This window comes from Hordeum vulgare, chromosome 3H (assembly GCF_904849725.1).
Source record: "Hordeum vulgare subsp. vulgare chromosome 3H, MorexV3_pseudomolecules_assembly, whole genome shotgun sequence".
NCBI classification, from domain to species: Eukaryota; Viridiplantae; Streptophyta; class Magnoliopsida; order Poales; family Poaceae; genus Hordeum; species Hordeum vulgare.
Genome location: NC_058520.1, coordinates 532333858 through 532358072, shown reverse-complemented (window position 1 = coordinate 532358072; position 24215 = coordinate 532333858).

The following is a 24215-nucleotide window of genomic DNA, read 5'->3' as shown; positions in this document are numbered from 1 at the left end:
CTTGTAGGCTAACTTGATTATACTTTCATTTAACACACTTTTCTGTTGGTCGGGCCACTTATGTTTCCATTGAATGTTGAATTGTATTTGAAGCTTTTCATACTTGAACCTCGACTTTTATCATGCTTCACTCCCTGCTGGCTTACCATTTCTTCGGAACAAATAGGAACTTGACATTGTGATTGTGAAGGCCACCAACCACATTGAGCATCCATCGAAGGAGAAGTACATAAGAGGTAATGGTTTATCCCGTCTCTTAATTGAACCACTAGTGTTTCATCACTATTGCACTATTTGCTTGATGTGAAGTGTCCATTAAAAATGCATTCTTTGCATTCTTTCTTCTCAACACAAAATATGTGTAGATACAATTGACTTGTGGTTATATTTTGTTGCAGTAGAACGGATAAATCATTTGTGATACGAAGGATATTTTTAACATCATCTTCAGGATGAACACAAATCTTTTTATTTCTAATATTTTTTTATATTTATTTCTTTTTGATTGATTCATGTGCAGTGTATGTTCTTGTAGGATGACAACTTGTTGCATCTCAAGCATGTCTCATAGGAGAGAAGAATGAAGTCCATTGTAGTGTTGGGATAGTAGCAGATGTGCCATTGTTCTGTTGTGTAATTTTGTTCGCTCTTGCTATATTCCTGTGTAAGGAGATGTATTGATGAGATGAGTTATTGTGTTATGTAAACCTGGGAGATGTATTATGTGATGTTATATGATGGATGATTTTAATTCGACTTGGAGTTTTCTTAATTTGAATATGAAATAGTGCTGCATTTAATATTTGACAAATAATTGGTTGAAAAGGCCCAATAAATAGAAATGAAACCAAGTTCTTGAAAAAAAAGTTGCTGGATTCAAAAATGAAAAAAAGGCCAAAACTGAAACTGGACCAAATGTATTTAGGCACTAAAAGGGCAGGGCCCAAAAAAATTCAAAAAAGTAAAACTAAAAGTGGATGTAAATAGGCCAAGGCCCAAAAAAAGTGCAATAAGAAAAGCCCAAAAAAATAAAACGAGCCCATGTGATCAATTGAAATGGGTTGGGCTCATTTCAGCCATGACGTTTTGATTTCGTCGTAATTTTGCCACGTAGGACTTCCACGTAGGACTGGGTTTGATTGTCAGTGATGATTTAGGATCGTCGTAAAGGTTACGACAATCCAGGAATCGTCATAAAGTTACGACGATTTTGATCAAAACGTCGTGGCTGTTCATTTCTGACGCTCCATTTTCGACGCTTGGTTTTTCGTCGTGCGATCGTCGTAAATGAAAAACCGTGACGATGTAGCGACGAAAAAATAGCGTCGTGTACTAGCATATTCCTTGTAGTGTTGTACCAATATATATAGCCATATACCTGAGTGTTGGATAATAAATATCGTTCAAACAACTCAATCCGAACGTTGATGGAAGGTTTAAGGGCCTGTTTTAAAGATGCACTAACTGAATGCAACATCAAGACTCCTTTAAGAAACCTTTTGAGCTATGCCCCAAGTGTGTAATTGCCATATTTGGAACCTATTGCATGTGGGTCCACCTTGTCATAGATATGATGATGTCATTTTGTGTCTATGATTTCATGTGATCATACTTTGTCTTCCCATTGCATTCATGCATCCATTCATCCATGCCTTCTTGTGGTAGTTGTTAATGTGTGGCAGTGAGGTGATTTGATGTGATGTCAAGTGTTGTGTTGTGATGTGATGTTGTGTGGTTTTACAAAGAGGGGTTTCAACTATGTGGATTTTAAAGCTATTCCAAAACCTCTTTCCCTTACTTATTAATTTGAGCTCAAGTTTTATTTGCTCTTTTCCTGTTTTAAAATTGTAGATCCATTAGAGTATTTCCTTGAGGTTATGGGGTCATGTCTAGGGTATTTTTTTGATCTTGCTATAACAATTTTTTTTAATAAAACAGGGTACCAAATTCTGTTTTGAGAATTACTTGAGTGCTCCAAAAATCACTTGGGTATTTTATTAAAATGAGTCATAATTCCCTTATGACCACGCATATTTTTGTTTTATTTTAGGAGCCATGGTGTTGCCTAGGAATTATTTGTTTTGTCTGTGGTTTGTTTAAATGGGAAAAACCCAAAGGGTTTTCCCTTCTCTAACCGGCGCCACCTGTTTGGGCCTGCTCCCCCTCGCTGGCCCAACATCTCTCCCTCTCTCGGAGGAGCCCAGTCTCGCGTCTATCTTCTTCCTCCCGACGTAACGCTTGAACGACCAAGTTACAGCCTCCCGATCAGCGTGATCTTGATCTTGCGGCTCTAGCTCGCCCCCCTAGGTCGATATATACTCTCCTCTCCCTCCCCGAGGCGGCTAGGGTTCCTCCTTTCCCTCGTATTCTCCCTCCAGCGCCGCCAGGGTATCACCTCGTCGTCTCCAACGCCATGGTCGGCTCCACGTGAGCTCGACGCCGGCGAATCATTGCTCCTCGTCCTGCTCCAACTAGTTCAAGAGGGTGCAGTGGTCAAGGGGGTCCCATTCCCGTCTAGATCGGGCAACAGGAGCGACCACGTCGTCGGCCTCGTCGTCCTCCTCTTCCTCCTCTACGGTGGCCGTCCCTGCTGCACCTCGTCGTCGCTCCTTCTTCTTCCACGACGCGTCGCCCTCCTCTTTCGTCTCCCCCTCGGTGAGCAGCCGTAGATCAGCTCCTTCCTCTCTTATGCACGCATGGACTCGAGCTCGTCATTGGGCCGCTAGGGTGCAGTAGCAGGGAACAACGCTGGCGACGGCAGCATCTTCTGCTCGTTGTTGGTAGTGGCACTAGGGTGGTCTCGAGACAGGAATGGATCCCTTGCGGATCCTACTTCCTCCTTCGCAGCGTAGTATAGCCGTTGGTGTTCGTGGTAGTCGCCGCCGTCCACCTCTGTTTCGTTCGCCGACGAGGTGTATCATAGTAGAGAGGTGCTCGTGTTGTTGTGTCTGCTTGGGGTGCAGTGTTTGCGAGAGTATGTGGTGCTCGCAGGATTCGACAGCAGGAGGGGTGCCCTCCTCGTAGCCCTAGAGCATCCCGTCATAGCTCTGCAGCAGCAGAGTAGCGCCGCCGAGACCCCTTCCCTGTGTTGGGGAACGTCGCATGGGAAACAAAATTTTCCTACGCGCACGAAGACCTATCATGGTGATGTCCATCTATGAGAGGGGATTTCCGATCTACGTACCCTTGTAGATCGCACAGCAGAAGCGTTAGTGAATGCGGTTGATGTAGTGGAACATCCTCACGTCCCTCGATCCACCCCGCGAACCGTCCCACGAACCGTCCCGCGATCCGTCCCACGATCTAGTGCTGAACGGACGGCACCTCAGCGTTCAGCACACGTACAGCTCGACGATGATCTCGGCCTTCTTGATCCAGCAAGAGAGACGGAGAGGTAGATGAGTTCTCCGGCAGCGTGACGGCGCTCCGGAGGTTGGTGGTGATCTGATCTCGGCAGGGCTCCACCCGAGCTCCGCAGAAACGCGATCTAGAGGTAAAACCGTGGAGGTATGTGGTCGGGCTGCCTTTGAAAAGTTGTCTCAAATCAGCCCTAATTGCTCCATATATATAGGAGGAGGGAGGGAGGCTTTCCTTGAGGCTCAAGGAGCCCCAAGGGCTGTGCCACCAAGGGAGGAGGAGTCCTCCTCCAATCCTAGTCCAACTAGGATTGGAAAGTGGAGTCCTTCTCTCCTTTCCCACCTCCTTTTTTTTCTTTCTCTTTGATTTTCTATCCTTGGCGCATAGGCCCTTCTTGGGCTGTCCCACCAGCTCACCAAGGGCTGGTGCGCCACCCCCAAGGCCTATGGCCTTCCCCGGGGTGGGTTGCCCCCCCCCCCCCGGTGAACACCCGGAACCCATTCGTCATTCCCGGTAACTCCGAAAACCTTCCGGAAATCAAATGATGTCATCCTATATATCAATCTTCGTTTCCGGACCATTCCGGAAACCATCGTGACCTCTGTGATCTCATCCGGGACTCCGAACAACATTCGGTAACCAACCATATAACTCAAATACGCATAAAACAACGTCGAACCTTAAGTGTGTAGACCCTGCGGGTTCGAGAACTATGCAGACATGACCCGAGTGACTCCTTGGTCAATATCCAATAGCGGGACCTGGATGCCCATATTGAATCCCACATATTCTACGAAGATCTTATCGTTTGAACCTCAGTGCCAAGGATTCATATAATCCCGTATGTCATTCCCTTTGTCCTTCGGTATGTTACTTGCCCGAGATTCGATCGTCAGTATCCGCATACCTATTTCAATCTCGTTTACCGGCAAGTCTCTTTACTCGTTCCGTAATCCAAGATCCCGCAACTTACACTAAGTCACATTGCTTGCAAGGCTTGTGTGTGATGTTGTATTACCGAGTGGGCCCCGAGATACCTCTCCGTCACACGGAGTGACAAATCCCAGTCTCGATCCATACTAACTCAGTGAACACCTTCGGATATACCTGTAGAGCATCTTTATAGTCACCTAGTTACGTTGCGACGTTTGATACACACAAAGCATTCCTCCGGTGTCAGTGAATTATATGATCTCGTGGTCATAGGAACAAATACTTGACATGCAGAAAACAGTAGCAACAAAATGACACGATCAACATGCTACGTCTATTAGTTTGGGTCTAGTCCATCACGTGATTCTCCTAATGACGTGATCCAGTTATCAAGGAACAACACCTTGTACATAATCAGAATACCCTGACTATCTTTGATCAACTGGCTAGCCAATTAGAGGCTTGCTAGGGACAGTGTTTTGTCTATGTATCCACACGTGTATATAAGTCTTCATTCAATACAATTATAGCATGGATAATAAATGATTATCTTGATATAGGAATTATAATAATAACTATTTTTGTTATTGCCTCTAGGGCATAATTCCAACACCCTGTTCCGGCAAGCCATCGGAGCAGAGTAGCAAAGAGGGGTCCTTTCCTTCTTTTCTGCTCCTTCCTTGTCAGTTAACGTATCGTAGCGTGGTGGTAGCTATGTATGTGTGCTAGTTGGAGGTGCTGGGTTCGATCCCCCCTCGACACCCTTTGTTTTGCTTTGCTCTTGCACAACAGCAGCAGGGAACAAGTTACCCTGCCTGTTCCCCTCTCTCTGTCGACTAGATGCTAGCAGCAGAGTGGTTTGGCTTGGTGGCTTAGATGCAGGGGCACTGGGGTTCGAATCCGAGGCTGCCCATTTTCTTTTCCCCTTATTTTCTTTTTTTTACCCTTGCCTTGTTTACTACACTTTGTGCGTAATCTAATAGGTATTAAAGTGGCATTTTAATTTCCTTTTGCCTGCTAGATAAAAAGTGGCAGGTTGATGTGTGTGTATGTGTATGTGTGTATGTAGTTGCTTTGAGTAGAGTGTGTGGGTTGTTTCATGTTAGTAGGAATGCAAGGCTAGCTTGCTCATGTGTGCTGCCCATATTCTTTGTGTAGTGATCTTATGAGTTTTAGAGGAGTGTGTATGTGTGAATGAAGGGCCTTCCCCCTCACCACATATACCTTGTGTGTGTGAGCTTGTTCTAGTGATTATTGCTATCATAACATGTGTAGGTATGTGTTTTGATCTAGAGCATGATGTGCTTGTGGGTGTGTGGAGTAGATGTGTGAGTGAGAAGCATTCCACCTTTGCAAGCAAGCTATGCACCTTCACATGACCATATGTGAGAGGGCATGGTGTTTTGTTTGTGTGGATAGCTTGGTAGAGGTGCTTGTGATGTTGATGTGTTATGACACACATACATGGGGTCAAAACCCTCGTGTAACCATTGGTGTTGTGCTCATGAACAAGCATCCATGTAGGAGTTGATCTAGTGAATGCACATGAGATGTTGCACTATTCACTATATAGGAATCCATGTTGTTTTTCCTTCCTAGTTTGTGATCACTTGTTCCAAGCAAGTGCATATGTTGTATATATGGTTTTGGGGTAGAGAGATCCCAGGAATCCTTTGGTGAAATCATTTTTGCCATTGGAACATTTTCTGGAAAAGTCATATTTGCATTTTCTTCTAGTTTAGAGCTTGGTTCCATGAATTGTGATGTGCTCTTGTGTTTGTTTCTTGTTTGTGGTAGTAGAGGGTGACCCCCTCTACCACATGTTGGTTTCAATTCATGATTTGGAATCCATGTGTGCAAGTTGTGCCCATCCAAAGTAGGCTTGTGGCTGAAATTCCAGATTAGTGAAAATCTGAGATTTTCACTAAGTGTGAGAATCTGGTTATATTTTCTTCCCGTGTAAATGAGGTTGTGCTGGTCATTGTGTTGTGATCGATCTCTAGCTTTCAACTAGAAATTGGACCTGATATGTTTTTCTAGCCCCCTGTAAATTTTCATGTCATTTGGAACCCTGTAGGTGTTGTTTTGGCTGCTGTCAAAAAGCTTCAGAGCAAAGACACAAAGTTAGGTGCAGGAATTTTCACTAAGTCCCTGAGATCTGATGGTTTTGGGCAAGTTTGCAGCCTTGTATCTTCCTGTGTTTAATTCCTTTTTGTGTGATTCTTGCTTGTGCTGGTATTATTCTTGGCTAGCTACAGCCACATATATTATTTGTCATAGTTGGGTGGCTGTAGGTGCTTTGCATGTAGGTCACAAAGTGCTAAGATGCAGTTTATGGCAGATTGTGTAGTTTTGTCATTTTGTTGTTTGTGAGTGCTTAGTTGGTGATGTGGTATTCTTCATTGCTCCAATCCATTCATGTTAGTTTGTTATATGTCTTGGCAACCTGGGAAAACCAGATTTGTGCCATTTGAGTGAGTGGTGAAGATTTTGACACGTAGGGCTTCATATCTTGTTTCGTTGATTCCCGTTGATCCGTAGCTCCGATTGTAATGTTCTTTATATGGTTTTGCATCATTTTCACGGGACGCATCTGATCATGTCATCCTAATGCATGTAAAATAGGTTAGCATGCAGTTCTGTCCAGGAACTTGTTTTAGCTCCTTAAGCTTGTGTTAGTGATAGAAATAGTGATGCATGCTCATTCTTCATCTCATGCATCATGTGCTTGTTGCATCTTGAGGTGCTATTGTTCATTGGATGTTATTCTTATGTTGGGTAGCACCAAGATCGAAGAACGAATACGTGGAGTCAGGAGAGTACGTGCAGGACGATCAAGAACCATTCCAAGCTGAGGATATCACACGCAAGATGATATGACCTTGATTCCATCTCTAGACTTGTTATGCTAGTTTGCGTTTCCATGTCATTTTGCTCGCTGCCTACCACTGAAATATTTGCCTCTTGATATGCCATGAACCCAAACACTGATACCTTCCTAGCAAACTTGAATGGCTAAGTAGGCTTTGCTGAGCTACTAATGTTAGCGTTGCTAGATGCAGGTGATTTGTCTCATGTGATAACATGAGCTTGATATCATTATCTAAATTATGTTATTTAATTAATGCACCTATATACTTGGTAAATAACGGAAGGCCTAGCCTTTTGCCGGGTGCTTTGTTCCGTTATTGCTGCCATAGTTACCAGCTACCAGTGTTTGATTCCATACTGATCGCTCCTAACACGTTCGTGGTTGTTATGGGGACCCCCTCGATAAATCGCGTAGTGCTAAGACTTGTCCGACAGGACCCAACATTGGTGTTAATTTGCTAATCACTTAATAATAATCTGCATAGGGAGTAGCTACCCCGAGGAATTTAATCAACAACCCGGGCCAGTGCTCCTCATGAGTGTTGGTCCGAACTGGGCAGACTATGGGGCCACCACAGGGCAACCTGAGGTTTGGTATACTTAAGTGGCGGAGCCAGGAAAAATTAGGAACCGGAGCAGGCTACAAGGTAAAAAAAAATGGCGAATCCGGACAAGATATTTCGCTAAGCAACTACAAAACATCTAGAGTGTCGTAAGATCGCAAAAGTTACCAAGTGAAACAACCAGTATTGTATTGTTCATACACTTTATCAAAAACTGAAATTAAATGCGACAACTAATTGAAATAGCACTCATGCATGAATAAAATACTAAATATCCAAATGTTCCATGAAGCACACCAAAAGGGACCCTAGAGGACAAAAGATCAGCATTAGTAATCTATAGTTGAGTTAGAAAAACTTAATTGAAAGGCACGGAACATACCAACAAAATGCTAATGATGCCTCAGTAAAATCCCTTTTCGGGCCTTCATGGCCTGAAACCTTCGAGTAATAACATCATCATCGAGTGATTCAAATATTTCACGTTCGGCGTAGCATATCATCAAGTGATTAAACCAATCATCATTGATCGTGCTATGCAATTTAGACTTGATAATTTTCATTGTCGAGAAAGCTCTCTCAAGAGACGCCGTTGACACCGGCAGTAGCAAAGCTAACTCAATGAGTTTGTAAACCAATGAAAAGACCAATTGTTTCTCTGTTTCAACCATTTTTCTAGCCAAACTTTCAGCATCTTTGCAAGTAGAAAATGCAACATGGTTTCTCAAATGAAGAACATAAGTCTCAAGTTGGCCCCTCAATACTGCACGATCACTATTTGAGAAATTTGCACAATATATTTCAGCAAGCCATGATATCTTCTCCACATCAAACTTGGAGAAAGAATTCTTGGGATCAAGACACGAGAAACATGCAATTACCTCTTGATTTGCATCACCGGAGCGATGATTCACCTCAACACATATTTTGTGAATAACAACATAGAAAATCTCGGCCCGGTAATAATGAAGATTGATGATAGTCCTTCCCTCTTTCCTCGAGCGACCACGAACTGGTATTTCATCATCCATATTAGGCACTGGAATACCTTTGGAATTGCAAAATTGTTGAACCTCGTCCTCGAGACTCTCCCAACCACCATCTCTCATGGTAGCCAAGCAGAGTTTAACATCATGAATTAATTCCAGAGCAGCGGCGCCCGTGCCCGGCGATCTATCTCTGCGATCTGCCTCTGGCCACTGTGTCTGGCGTCTGGCGATCTGCTTCTACGAGAGGGCGACCGCCGAAGCCCTAGCAGTCGAGCGACTCAAAACAGCCGTCAGCCAATCCAAAGAACACGAGGAGTAAGCCAGTCAGGCTCTATTTCCTAGCGATTTGGGCTAACCAGGCTTGCTAGCCATAGGCCTAATTCAGCGTGAACGTGAATGCTAATTAAAGGTTGATTGCATGGGCCTAGGAGTATAGCAGAATATTTTAAGGCACACCAATCAAGGCCCATACAAAGTGTCTGGAGCAAGGCCTTTGCCCGGGAAAATAACTTTAAATTAAGCTAATCACCAGGCATCATAGTAGTTGGGATTAAACGGCAGCTCAGCTATGAGCCAGGGCAGGTGCCCCGGGTCGCCGGGTACCAGCTCCGCCACTGATATACCTGTAGTGTGACTCATTCGGCATGTCCTGAGACTGAGATACGCGGCTCTTATCAGGGTCGTCGACACGTCGGGAGGTCCTACTAGTCTTGTCTTACGTTAGCGATATATCTTGCGTATACGAATCCGAGTGAAGCTTTGGTTCTAACCAGAGTTGAGGTTTTCCTCTAAGGAATCCAACGAGATCACGAGATTCGTGATAGAGGATTGCTTTGCTGCCCGTGTACGTTTGTGATGGACTAGTTGGAGCACCCCTGCAGGGTTTAATCTTTCGGAAAGCCGTGCCCGCGGTTATGTGGCAACTTGGAATATTTTGTTAACATCCGGTATTAGATAACTTAAACAAAAGCTAATAAAATTGCCAACTGTGTGCGTAACCATGACTGACCCCTCGAAGATCTCTCTTCGATCGAGAACACGGTGGGGTTATGAATGATGTAGGTAGGTGTTCAGGATCACTTAGTGATCAAGTGTTCACGACCGCTTGTGTAGACCACCTTCATAAATGCTACGTAAGATAGCCACCAAATGAAGCTTAGGATGCTGCAACCTTAAACACTTCACCTTATCCTACCTAATAACTTGACTAGTTCTGGCACCAAGGTCTTAGATTGCTAAGTCCCCGTGGCTCACGGATTCCTCCACAATACCAACAGGTTCATGTACCCTAGAGACAGATGATCCCAAAGGCACGCAGCTGGCATGGCAGTACGACGAGGAGACAGACCGCCTGTACGTGAACTATCCAGAAGATTGAGGCGTGGTCGTGATCGAGGGCCTGCAGGCCGGGTAGCATAGCCTTTCTATGTTTTGTAGTCCGTAGCGGAACTACCTTGGTTGTATGTGTGATGTACTCTAAATATTTATGAGAAGGCAATTGAATCTCTGATTGTCTATCTTTATTTTTATGTATGTGCTGTGTTACCTGTTTGCGAGACGCTTAGATGCGCTCATTTCCAATTCGGGGCCTCGATCCCCAAATTGGAAAGGACCGCATCTTGGTCGTTACAAGTTGGTAATCAGAGCCTTACGACCATAGGAGCCTTTGTGTGATCGTACTTGGCCGAGTTGAGTCTAGAAAATGTTTTGAGTCTTAGTTATATCGAAGAGTAGGATTCTTTTTACTCCTCTTCTATGCTCTGGTGAGGTTCCCGTCTTAGGAAATTTTTAACTCTACTCCTTTTCTCGCTCAATTTTTTTTAGGATCACGCGGGTATTTGTGAAGTCTATATGATTTTGATGTGACGGAGTCCTATCCTGGTGCCTCCTATCTCCTCTAAGTCTCAGGGGAGTTGAGCTCCGGGGGATTCTTGCACACATCGCCATCATTTAGATTTCTGAGTATCTAAGAATGAAGGGTGTTCGTTATTGCTTCAATACTGGTAGTGGTGAGATAACCCCGATGTCCCCAGTACTGGTGTAGATTGTTCGGGGGTACTACCACACTTGGTATCGTTGTGATCATGAGGATCTGTTGTAGATGAAGGTCCGAGATGCTGGTTGTGTGTTGAAGGATGTGATACAGGTGACGGGTTAGTGTAGGAGTTGTGTGAAATACTCCTTGTATCCGTGTACCAGATTACATGACCAGTTATTTCGGGAATTCATAGGTGGGATATCAAGTAGTATCTTATAGGACTATCATCCTACAGACACTTGATTCAGGTTTGGGAAATCTCGATCATATGTTTGTTCCGAGCAGTTCTAGCTCACACTTGTTTGCAGTGGTCCTTATCCGAATTTTGTCGTCCGTCACTTTAAGGATGCATTCTTGCTATGTTGTTCAAGTGCAATTGCTAAATTCTGTTCAGATATTCTGTCTTTTCATTCAGCAATATCTTCAATTATTCTATGGACTAATATGATGTCCGTCTTCAGGATGGCCCCACTGACTCGTCAGAACCCAGGGCGTGAGGATATGCCGCCTCCACCACCTCCTCCCCCTCCGCCACCGCCGCCTCCTCCTGCAGAGGCCTGGCAAGCGGTGATGGCAGCTACTAATGCAAACACCCAGATGCTGATTCAGTTGCTGCAAGAGAGAGCCAACCAACAGCCAGGCAATTTTCAACATGGTGGAAATCAGTTTGCGAGTCTGAGTTAGTTCCTGTCAAACCAGCCAAAGACGTTCACTTCTTGCGACCAGCCATTTGATGCAGAAGATTGGATCCGTGATATGAACAAACATTTCGAGTGTACCATTGTGCATCCGGAGGACTATGTCAAGTTTGCAACGTTTCAGTTGAAGGGGCAGACTTCTATATGGTGGCAGCAGCTCAAGGACTCCAGAGGCGCCAGGGTGATGTCTTGGGACGAGTTTTGTCGTGACTTCAGGTCCGACTACATCCCTTCCAGTTTTGTGGAGGAGATGCATGAGAAGTTCAGGCGTTTGAAGCAGGGCGGAAATTCCATGTACAAGTACAATGTCGAGTTCCACGAGCTGGCCCGTTACGCGCTGTAGGATATCCCGGATCAGAAGAGCAAGATCTATCAGTTTAGGGGTGGCTTGAAAGAAGACTTGCAGTTAGCTCTTGCCTTGCACGATCCTGAGGAATTCGACAAGTTCTACAACCTAGCTCTCAGAGCAGAGGCAACCTTGCTCAGGGTGGAAATTCCAAGAAGCGCTTCAGAGATTCCAGCTCTTCCTCGACTCAGGTGGTTCAGAAGCAACAGAGGTTTTGGGTTTCTCCTCCTCCTCCTCGGCACTCACAACAGCTGAAGCACTCAGGTGGTCGTGGTTCTTCCCACCCACCCAACCCTGGCTTCCAGCAGAGATACCAGCATCAGAAGCAAGGGCCTCCTCAGATTCAGTTCTGGCAGCCAGCAGATGTCACTTGTCACAAATGTGGGCGGAAGGGTCACTATGCCAACAAATGTACTTCTCAGCTCCGACTGCCACCTCCTCCTCCAGGCAAACCTCCAAGCAATGCTCTTGTCAAGTTCAACCCCAGATCAGCTCGAGTCAACATGGTGAACGCAGGTGAAGCAGAGAACTCGTCTCATGTGATCATGGGTAACCTCCTCATCAATGATATTCCTGCTAAAGTGCTATTCGATTCTGGTGCATCGCATTCTTTCTTGTCATATCCTTTTGCGGCAAAGCAAGATTTCCATCTTCAAGAGTTGGCTAGGTCTTTGGACATTGTTTCTCCGGGTATGCTTATGAGTTCTCGTTGGGTTGTTCCGGATGCTTCTGTCAAGATAGGAAGTTATTATTTTCTCGCCTCTCCGTATGTCTTGGGCAATTCCGACATCGACTTGATTCTTGGTATGGACTGGCTGGCCATGAACAAGGCGTCAATTGATTGTGAAGCCAAAGAAGTGAAGCTTACCCACTCGTGGGAAGACGTGATTATATTCGCGGCGCGCGATGATACAATCCGTTTGTTCTCCTTGAATGAAAAGGGTGAGATCAATCCTATTGAGCAAGTCCGAGTGGTCTGCGAATATCAAGATGTGTTTCCTGAAGAGCTGCCAGGCATGCCTCCGCACCGTGAAGTTGAGTTTGTCATTGAGCTTGAGCCAGGCACAGAGCCAGTGTGCAAATGGCCGTACAAGCTGGGTCCATAAGAATTGAAGGAACTTAAGAGGCAACTCGATGAGCACGAGCGTTTGGGTTTGATCAAACCGAGCTCGTCTCCGTGGGGCTGTGGTGTTGTGTTTGTCAAGAAGAAGGATGGCACGGAACGACTCTGTGTCGATTACCGTCCATTGAACAAGAAGACAATCATGAACAAATATCCACTTCCCAACATAACTAAGTTGTTCGAACAGTTGAAAGGTGCTAAAGTATTCTCCAAGCTTGATCTTAGAATGGGCTATCATCAAATTCGCAGTCGCGAGGAAGACATTCCGAAGACGGCCTTCAGGACTAGTTTTGGCTTGTATGAGTATACGGTCATGTCTTTTGGTCTGGCAAATGCTCCTCTCACATTTTGTCGATTGATGAACTATATTTTCTCCCCATACAAGAATGAATTTGTCTTGCCCTATCTCGACGACATTCTGTTCTTTTCTGAGACTGAGGAAGAACATGAAGAACATCTCAGGTTGGTGCTTGATAAACTGAGAGAGTACAAGCTGTATGCTAAGTTTTCCAAGTGCGAGTTCTGGCTGAAAGAAGTGGTTTATCTTGGGCACATTATCTCTTGCGAGGGCATTAAAGTTGATCCGTCCAAGGTTCAAGCCATTGTTGAATGTGAGCCTCCGCAGAATGTGAAGCAGCTTCGAAGCTTTCTCGGGCTTGCTGGCTATTGTAGAAGGTTCGTTGAGAACTTCTCCAAGATCGCCAAGCCGCTCTCAAGTCTTCTTCAGAAAGGTGTTAAGTATGCTTGGTCTCCAGAGTGTCAACTGGCCTTCGATACACTCAAAGAGAAGCTTATCTCCACTCCGGTCTTGGCCCCTTCGGATGATTCCAAGCCGTACCAGGTCTTTTGCGACGCTTCTCTCCAGGGTCTTGGTGCAGTCTTGATGCAAGATAAGAAGGTGGTTGCTTATACCTCTAGGCAGTTGAAGCCTGCGGAGAAGAACTATCCTGTGCATGATCTCGAGCTAGCAGCTGTGGTACACGCCTTGATGACTTGGAGACATCTCTTGTTGCAGCGTAAGGTTGAAGTTTTCACCGATCACAAGAGTCTCAAGTACATCTTCACTCAGCCTAACTTGAATCTTCGGCAAACACGTTGGGTGGAAATGCTCCAGGATTTTAATCCGAGTGTTGAGTACACGCCAGGGAAGGCAAATGTCATGGCAGATGCTTTGAGCAGGAAGGCATATTGCAACAGTATGATTCTGCAACCTCTCCAACTGGGTCTTTGTGAGTCTTTCAGGAAGCTCAACCTTCAGCTAGTACCTCAGGGATTTCTTACGAACCTTCAGATCTCTCCTACCTTGGAAGATCAGGTCAGAGCATCTCAGCTTCTTGACGCTATGGTGAAGAAGGTCAAGATTGGCGTGGGAAAGAGTCTCCCCAAGTATAAGTGCTGTTGATGCCAAGGACACGTTGTTTTTCAAGGATCGCCTTGTCGTCCCGAAAGGTGATATCAGGAAGGTGATCACGGAAGAAGCTCATAACTCTCTGCTCTCTATTCATCCTGGAAGCTCCAAAATGTACCATGACTTGAAGCAGACATTCTGGTGGACTCGTATGAAACGTGAGATTGCTCAGTTCGTAAACGAGTGTGATGTATGTCGAAGAGTGAAAGCAGAACATCAACGCCCAGCAGGCCTCTTGCAGCCTTTGCCGATTCCCGAGTGGAAGTTTGATCACATTGAGATGGATTTCGTCACCGGGTTTCCGAAGTCCAAGAAGGGTAATGATGCTATCTTCGTCGTCATTGACAAGTTGAGTAAAATGGCTCATTTTCTTCCAATCAAGGAGTCCATTTCAGCAGCTCAGCTGGCAGAGTTGTACACCTCCAGGATTGTCTCTTTGCACGGCGTGCCTATGATGATCTCTTCAGATCGCGGAAGTATCTTCACTTCCAAGTTCGGGGACTCCTTCCAGTCTGCTATGGGCACGAAGATCCGCTTCAGCAGAGCGTTCCATCCTCAGACTAGTGGTCAAGTGGAGAGAGTGAATCAAGTTCTTGAGGATATGTTGAGAGCCTGTGTTATCTCTTTTGGCATGAAGTGGGAAGATTGTCTGCCTTTCGCGGAGTTCTCGTATAACAACAGTTATCAAGCTAGTTCTGGCAAGGCTCCGTTTGAAATTCTCTATGGCAGGAAGTGTTGTACCCCTCTCAACTAGTCCGAGACCGGAGAGCGTCAGATCCTTGGCAATGATATGATAGAAGAAGCTGAGGAGATGTGTCGGATCATTCGTGGCAACCTCAGAGCAGCTCAGTCCCGTCAGAAGAGCTATTATGATAGCAAGCACCGTGACATGTCTTATGAGCTTGATGACTTCGTCTATCTCAAGGTGTCGCCTATGAAGGGTATGTAGCGCTTTGGCATCAAAGGCAAGCTTGCACCTCGTTTTGTTGGCCCGTTCAGAGTGGTTGGCAAGAGAGGCGACCTTGGGTACCAGCTCGAGCTTCCGTCAACCTTTGCAAATGTCCATGATGTGTTCCATGTTTCTCAGCTTCAGAGGTGTTTCAAGACCCCCGAGCGCACTGTGCATCTTCAAGACATCAACCTTTAGCCTCACCTTTCTTATCGTGAGCATCCAGTTGCGATTCTCAAGACGACTGAGCGCAAGACCCGTAACAAGACTGTCAAATTTCTCAAAGTGCAGTGGTCTCACCATTCTGATAAAGAGGCGACTTGGGAACGTGAGGACCATCTTCGTTCTGAATATCCGGAGTTCTTTCAGTCTTAGATGTCGAGGGCAAGATCTTGTTTGTAGTGTGGGAGAGTTTGTAGTGCCCCAAGTGTGTAATTGCCATATTTGGAACCTATTGCATGTGGGTCCACCTTGTCATGGATATGATGATGTCATTTTGTGTCTATTATTTCATGTGATCATACTTTGTCTTCCCATTGCATTCATGCATCCATTCATCCATGCCTTCTTGTGGTAGTTGTTAATGTGTGGCAGTGAGGTGATTTGATGTGATGTCAAGTGTTGTGTTGTGATGTGATGTTGTGTGGTTTTAGAAAGAGGGGTTTCAACTATGTGGATTTTAAAGCTATTCCAAAACCTCTTTCCCTTACTTATTATTTTGAGCTCAAGTTTTATTTGCTCTTTTCCTGTTTTAAAATTGTAGATCCATTAGAGTATTTCCTTGAGGTTATGGGGTCATGTCTAGGGTATTTTTTTGATCTTGCTATAATAGTTTTTTTAATAAAACAGGGTACCAAATTCTGTTTTGAGAATTACTTGAGTGCTCCAAAAAGCACTTGGGTATTTTATTAAAATGAGTCATAATTCTCTTATGACCAGGCATATTTTTATTTTATTTTAGGAGCCATGGTGTTGCCTAGGAATTATTTGTTTTGTCTATGGTTTGTTTAAATGGGAAAAACCCAAAGGGTTTTCCCTTCTCTAACCGGCGCCAACTGTTTGGGCCAGCTCCCCCTCGCTAGCCCAACATCTCTCCCTCTCTCGCAGGAGCCCAGTCCCGCTTCTATCTTCTTCCTCCCGACGTCACGCTTGTACGACCAAGTTACAGCCTCCCGATCAGCGTGATCTTGATCTTGCAGCTCTAGCTCGGCCCCCTAGGTCGATATATACTCTCCTCTCCCTCCCCCAGGCGGCTAGGGTTCCTCCTCTCCCTCGTCTTCTCCCTCCAGCGCCGCCAGGGTATCACCTCGTCATCTCCAACGCCATGGCCAGCTCCAGGTGAGCTCGACGCCGGCGGATCGTTCCTCCTCGTCATGCTCCAACTAGTTCAAGAGGGTGCGGTGGTCAAGGGGGTCCCATTCCCGTCCAGATCGGGCAACGGGAGCGACCACGTTGTCGGCCTCGTCGTCCTCCTCTTCCTCCTCTACGTTGGCTGTCCCTGCTGCACCTCGTCGCCGCTCCTTATTCTTCCACGACGCGTCGCCCTTCTCTTTCGTCTCCCCCTCGGTGAGCAGCAGTAGATCAGCTCCTTCCTCTCTTACACACGCATGGACTCGAGCTCGTCGTTGGGTCGCTCGGGTGCAGTAGCATGGAACAATGCTGGCGACGGCAGTAGCTTCTGCTCGTTGTTGGTAGTGGCACTAGGGTGGTCTCGAGGCAGGAATGGATCCCCTGCGGATCCTAGTTCCTCCTCCGCAGCGTAGTATCGCCGTTGGTGTTCGTTGTAGTCGCCGCCGTCCACCTCTATTTCGTTCGCCGACGAGGTGTATCATAGCAGAGAGGTGCTCGTGTTGTTGTGTCTACTTGGGGTGCAGTGTTTGTGAGAGTATGTGGTGCTCGCAGGATTCGGCAGCAGGAGGGGTGCCCTCCTCGTATCCCTAGTGCATCCCGTCGTAGCACTGCAGCAGCAGAGTAGCGCCGGCGAGACCCCTTCCCTGTTCCGGCAAGCCATCGGAGCAGAGTAGCAGAGAGGGGTCCTTTTCTTCTTTTCTGCTCCTTCCTTGTCAGTTAACGTATCGTAGCGTGGTGGTAGCTGTGTATGTGTGCTAGTTGGAGGTGCTAGGTTCGATCCCCCCTCAACACCCTTTTATTTGTTTTTCTTTGCTCTTGCACAACAGCAGCAGGGAACAAGTTACCCTGCTTGTTCCCCTCTCTCTGTCGACTAGATGCTAGCAGCAGAGTGGTTTGGCTTGGTGGCTTAGATGCAGGGGCACTGGGGTTCGAATCCGAGGCTGCCCATTTTCTTTTCCCCTTATTTACTTTTTTTTACCCTTGCCTTGTTTACTACACTTTGTGCCTAATCTAATAGGTATTAAAGTGGCATTTTAATTTCCTTTTGCCTGCTAGATAAAAAGTGGCAGGTTGATGTGTGTGTATGTAGTTGCTTTGAGTAGAGTGTGTGGGTTGTTTCATGTTAGTAGGAATGCAAGGCTAGCTTGCTCATGTGTGCTGCCCATATTCCTTGTGTAGTGATCTTATGAGTTTTAGAGTAGTGTGTATGTGTGAATGAAGGGCCTTACCCCTCACCACAGATACCTTGTGTGTGTGAGCTTGTTCTAGTGATTATTGCTATCATAACATGTGTAGGTATGTGTTTTGATCTAGAGCATGATGTGTTGGAATTATGCCCTAGAGGCAATAATAAATATAGTTATTATTATAATTCATGTATCAAGATAATAGTTTATTATCCATGCTATAATTGTATTGAATGAAGACTCATTTACATGTGTGGATACATAGACAAAACACCATCCCTAGCATGCCTCTAGTTGGCTAGCCAGTTGATCGATGATAGTCAGTGTCTTCTGATTATGAACAAGGTGTTGTTGCTTGATAACTGGATCACGTCATTGGGAGAATCACGTGATGGACTAGACCCAAACTAATAGACGTAACATGTTGATCGTGTCATTTTGTTGCTACTGTTTTCTGCGTGTCAAGTATTTATTCCTATGACCATGAGTCATATAACTCACTGACACCGGAGGAATGCTTTGTGTGTATCAAACGTCGCAACGTAACTGGGTGACTATAAAGATGCTCTACAGGTATCTCCGAAGGTGTTAGTTGAGTTAGTATGGATCAAGACTGGGATTTGTCACTCCGTGTGATGGAGAGGTATCTCGGGGCCCACTCGGTAATACAACATCACACACAAGCCTTGCAAGCAATGTAACTTAGTGTAAGTTGCGGGATCTTGTATTACGGAACGAGTAAAGAGACTTGCCGGTAAACGAGATTGAAATAGGTATGCGGATACTGACGATCGAATCTCGGGCAAGTAACATACCGAAGGACAAAGGGAATGACATACGGGATTATACGAATCCTTGGCACTGAGGTTCAAACGATAAGATCTTCGTAGAATATGTAGGATCCAATATGGGCATCCAGGTCCCGCTATTGGATATTGACCGAGGAGTCTCTCGGGTCATGTCTACATAGTTCTCGAACCCACAGGGTCTGCACACTTAAGGTTCGACGTTGTTTTATGCGTATTTGAGTTATATGGTTGGTTACCGAATGTTGTTCGGAGTCCCGGATGAGATCACCGATGTCACGAGGGTTTCCGGAATGGTCCGGAAACGAAGATTGATATATAGGATGACCTCATTTGATTACCGGAAGGTTTTCGGAGTTACCGGGAATGTACCGGGAATGACGAATGGGTTCCGGGGGTTCACCGGGGGGGGGGGGCAACCTACCCCGGGGAAGCCCATAGGCCTTGGGGGAGACACACCAGCCCTTAGTGGGCTGGTGGGACAGCCCACAAGTGCCCTATGCGCCAAGGAGAAGAAAATCAAGAGAGAAAGGAAAAAAAAAGGAGGAGGTGGGAAGGAAGGGGGACTCCCTCCCACCAAACCTAGTCCAACTCGGTTTGGGGGGGGGAGAGTCCTCCCCCTTGGACTCGGCCGACCCCCTTGGGGCTCTTGAGCCCCAAGGCAAGGCCCCCTCCCTCCCACCTATATATACGGAGGTTTTAGGGCTGATTTGAGACGACTTTTCCACGGCAGCCCGACCACATACCTCCACGGTTTTGCCTCTAGATCGCGTTTCTGCGGAGCTCGGGCGAAGCCCTGCTGAGACAAGGTCATCACCAACCTCCGGAGCGCCGTCACGCTGCCGGAGAACTCTTCTACCTCTCCGTCTCTCTTGCTGGATCAAGAAGGCCGAGATCATCGTCGAGCTGTACGTGTGCTGAACGCGGAGGTGCCGTCCGTTCGGTACTAGATCGTGGGACTGATCGCGGGATTGTTCGCGGGGCGGATCGAGGGACGTGAGGACGTTCCACTACATCAACCGCGTTCTCTAACGCTTCTTCTGTACGGTCTACAAGGGTACGTAGATCACTCATCCCCTCTCGTAGATGGACATCACCATGATAGGTCTTCGTGCGCGTAGGAAAATTTTTGTTTCCCATGCGACGTTCCCCAACAGTGGCATCATGAGCTAGGTTCATGCGTAGATGTCTTCTCGAGTAGAACACAAAAGTTTTTGTGGGTGGTGATGTGCGTTTTGCTGCCCTCCTTAGTCTTTTCTTGATTCCGCGGTATTGTTGGATTGAAGCGGCTTGGACCGACATTACTCGTACGCTTACGAGAGACTGGTTTCATCGTTACGAGTAACCCCCTTTGCTCAAAGATGACTGGCAAGTGTCGGTTTCTCCAACTTTAGTTGAATCGGATTTGACCGAGGAGGTCCTTGGATGAGGTTAAATAGCAACTCATATATCTCCGTTGTGGTGTTTGCGTAAGTAAGATGCGATCCTACTAGATACCCTTGGTCACCACGTAAAACATGCAACAACAAAATTAGAGGACGTCTAACTTGTTTTTGCAGGGTATGATTGTGATGTGATATGGCCAACGATGTGATGTGATATATTGGATGTATGAGATGATCATGTTGTAATAGAAATATCGACTTGCACGTCGATGGTACGGCAACCGGCAGGAGCCAAAGGGTTGTCTTTATACTAACGTTTGTGCTTGCAGATGCGTTTACTATTTTGCTAGGATATAGCTTTAGTAGTAATAGCATGAGTAGCACGACAACCCGGATGGCAACACGTTGATGGTAGATCATGGTGTGGCGCCGGTGACAAGAAGATCGTGCCGGTGCTTTGGTGATGGAGATCAAGAAGCACGTGATGATGGCCATATCATGTCACTTATGAATTGCATGTGATGTTAATCCTTTTTTGCACCTTGTTTTGCTTAGAACGACGGTAGCATTATGAGGTGATCTCTCACTAAAATTTCAAGACGAAATTGTGTTCTCCCCGACTGTGCACCGTTGCTACAGTTCGTCGTTTCGAGACACCACGTGATGATCGGGTGTGATAGACTCAACGTTCACATACAACGGGTGCAAAACAGTTGCGCACGCGGAACACTCGGGTTAAGCTTGAGGAGCCTAGCATGTGCAGACATGGCCTCGGAACACATGAGACCGAAAGGTCGATCATGAATCATATAGATGATATGATTAGCATAGGGATGCTTACCACTGAAACTATACTCAACTCACGTGATGATCGGACTTGGGATAGTGTAAGTGGATCATGAACCACTCAAATGACTAGAGAGATGTACTTTTTGAGTGGGAGTTTAGCATATAATTTGATTAAGTTAAACTCTAATTATCTTGAACATAGTCTAAGTCCACTTTGAATATATTTGTGTTGTAGATCATGGCTCACGCGACAGTCATCCTGAATTTTAATACGTTCCTAGAGAAAGCTAAGTTGAAAGATGATGGAAGCAACTTTGTAGACTGGGCTCGTAATCTTAAGCTAATCTTACAAGCTGGGAAGAAGGATTATGTCCTTAGTGCTGCGCTAGGAGATGAACCACCCGCTACGGCTGATCAGGATGTTAAGAACGCTTGGTTAGCACGTAAGGAGGACTACTCAATAGTTCAATGTGCAGTCTTGTATGGCTTAGAACCGGGACTTCAACGTCACTTTGAGCGTCATGGAGCATTTGAGATGTTCCAGGAGTTGGAGTTTATCTTTCAGAAGAACGCCCGGATCGAGAGGTATGAGACCTCCGATAAATTCTATGCTTGCAAGATGGAGGAAAACTCGTCTGTCAGTGAACATGTGCTCAAAATGTCTGGGTACTCAAACCGTCTAGCTGAGCTGGGGATTGAACTCCCGCAAGAAGCTATCACTGACAGAATCCTTCAATCACTGCCGCCAAGCTACAAAGGCTTTGTGTTGAACTACAACATGCAAGGGATGAACAAGTCTCCCGGCGAGTTGTTTGCGATGTTGAAAGTCGCAGAGTCTGAACTCCGTAAAGAGCATCAAGTGTTGATGGTGAATAAGACCACTAGTTTCAAGAGAAACGGCAAAGGCAAGAAGGGAAATTCGAAGAAGAGCGGCAAGCCTGTTGCCAATCCGCCGAAGAAACCCAAGGCTGGACCTAAGCCTGAAACGGAGTGCTACTATTGCAAGGGTATGGGTCACTGGAAGCGCAATTGCCCCAAGTATCTGGCAAATAAGAAGGCGGGCAAAGAAAAATCAGGTATATTTGATATACATGTTATTGATGTGTACTTAACCGGCTCTCGTAGCAGTGCCTGGGTATTCGATACCGGTTCTGTTGCTCATATTTGCAACTCGAAACAGGAACTGCGGAATAGACGAAGGCTGGCGAAAGATGAAGTGACGATGCGCGTAGGAAATGGTTCCAAGGTTGATGCAATCGCCGTCGGCACAGTGTCACTTCAGCTACCGTCGGGATTAGTGATGAACTTAAATCATTGTTATTTAGTGCCTGCGTTGAGCATGAACATTATATCTGGATCTTGCTTATTGCGAGACGGTTACTCTTTTAAGTCTGAGAATAATGGTTGTTCTATTTCTATGAGTAACATCTTTTATGGTCATGCACCGAATGTGAGAGGATTGTTCATGTTGAATCTTGATAGCGATACGCATATACATAACATTGAGACCAAAAGAGTTAGAGTAAACAATGATAGCGCCATATTTTTGTGGCACTGCCGCTTGGGTCATATTGGTGTAAAGCGCATGAAGAAACTCCATGCTGATGGACTTTTGGAGTCACTTGACTTTGATTCACTTGACACGTGCGAACCATGCCTCATGGGCAAGATGACTAAGACTCCGTTCTCCGGAACAATGGAGCGTGCAAGTGACTTATTGGAAATCATACATACCGATGTGTCTGGTCCAATGAGCGTGGAGGCACGCGGCGGATATCGTTATTTTCTCACCTTCACTGACGATTTGAGTAGGTATGGTTATGTCTACTTGATGAAGCACAAGTCTGAAACATTTGAAAAGTTCAAGCAATTTCAGAGTGAAGTGGAAAATCATCATAACAAGAAGATCAAGTTCCTACGGTCTGATCGTGGGGGTGAATATCTGAGTTTCGAGTTTGGTGATCACTTAAGAAAATGTGGAATTGTTTCACAGTTGACACCGCCTGGAACACCACAGCGTAATGGTGTGTCCGAACGTCGTAATCGTACTTTGTTAGAGATGGTGTGATCTATGATGTCTCTTACTGATTTGTCGTTATCATTTTTGCGGTTATGCATTAGAAACAGCTGCATTCACTTTAAATAGGGCACCATCAAAATCCGTTGAGACGACACCATACGAACTGTGGTATGGCAAAAGGCCAAAGTTGTCATTTCTTAAAGTTTGGGGATGTGATGCTTATGTCAAAAAGCTTCAGCCTGAAAAGCTGGAACCCAAAGCGGAAAGGTGCGTCTTCATAGGTTACCCAAAAGAGACAGTTGGGTACACCTTCTATCTCAAATCCGAGGGCAAAGTGTTTGTTGCTAAGAACGGAGCTTTTCTCGAGAAGGAGTTTCTCTCGAGAGAATTGAGTGGGAGGAAGATAGAGCTTGGCGAGGTTGTCGAACCTCTCATCCCTCTGGATGGTGGCACAGGGCAAGGGGAAACCTCTGTCATTGCGACGCCGGTTGAGGAGGAAGTTAATGATGGTGATCATGAAACTCCAGGTCAAGTTTCTGTTGAACCACGCAGGTCGACGAGATCACGCACTGCTCCAGAGTGGTACGGTAATCCCGTCTTATCAATCATGTTGTTAGACAACAATGAACCTGCAAATTATGAAGAAGCAATGGTGGGCCCAGATTCCAACAAATGGCTAGAAGCCATGAAGTCCGAGATAGGATCCATGTATGAGTACAAGTTTGTACTTTGGAGATACTACCTGAGGGCCGCAAGGCTATTCAGAACAAATGGATCTTTAAGAAGAACACGGACGCTGACGGTAATGTGACCGTTTATAAAGCTCGACTTGTGGCAAAGGGTTTTTCACAAGTTCCAGGAGTTGACTACGATGAGACTTTCTCATCCGTAGCGATGCTTAAGTCCGTCAGAATCATGTTAGCAATAGCTGCATTTTTCGATTATGAAATCTGGCAGATGGATGTCAAAATGGCGTTCCTTAATGGTTTCCTTAAGGAAGAGTTGTATATGATGCAACCCAAAGGTTTTGTCGATCCTAAGAGTGCTAACAAGGTGTGCAAGCTCCAGCAATCCATTTATGGACTGGTGCAAGCATCTCGGAGTTGGAACAAACGCTTTGATGAGGTGATCAAAGCATTTGGGTTTATACAAGTGGTTGGAGAATCTTGTATTTACAAGAAAGTGAGTGGGAGCTCTGTGGCGTTTCTAATATTATATGTGGATGACATATTACTGATTGGAAACAACGTAGAGCTTTTGGAGAGCATAAAAGGTTACTTGAATAAAAGTTTCTCTATGAAGTACCTAGGAGAAGCTGCTTACATTCTAGGCATTAAGATCTATAGGGATAGATCAAAACGCCTGATAGGACTTTCACAAAGCACATACCTTGATAAAGTTTT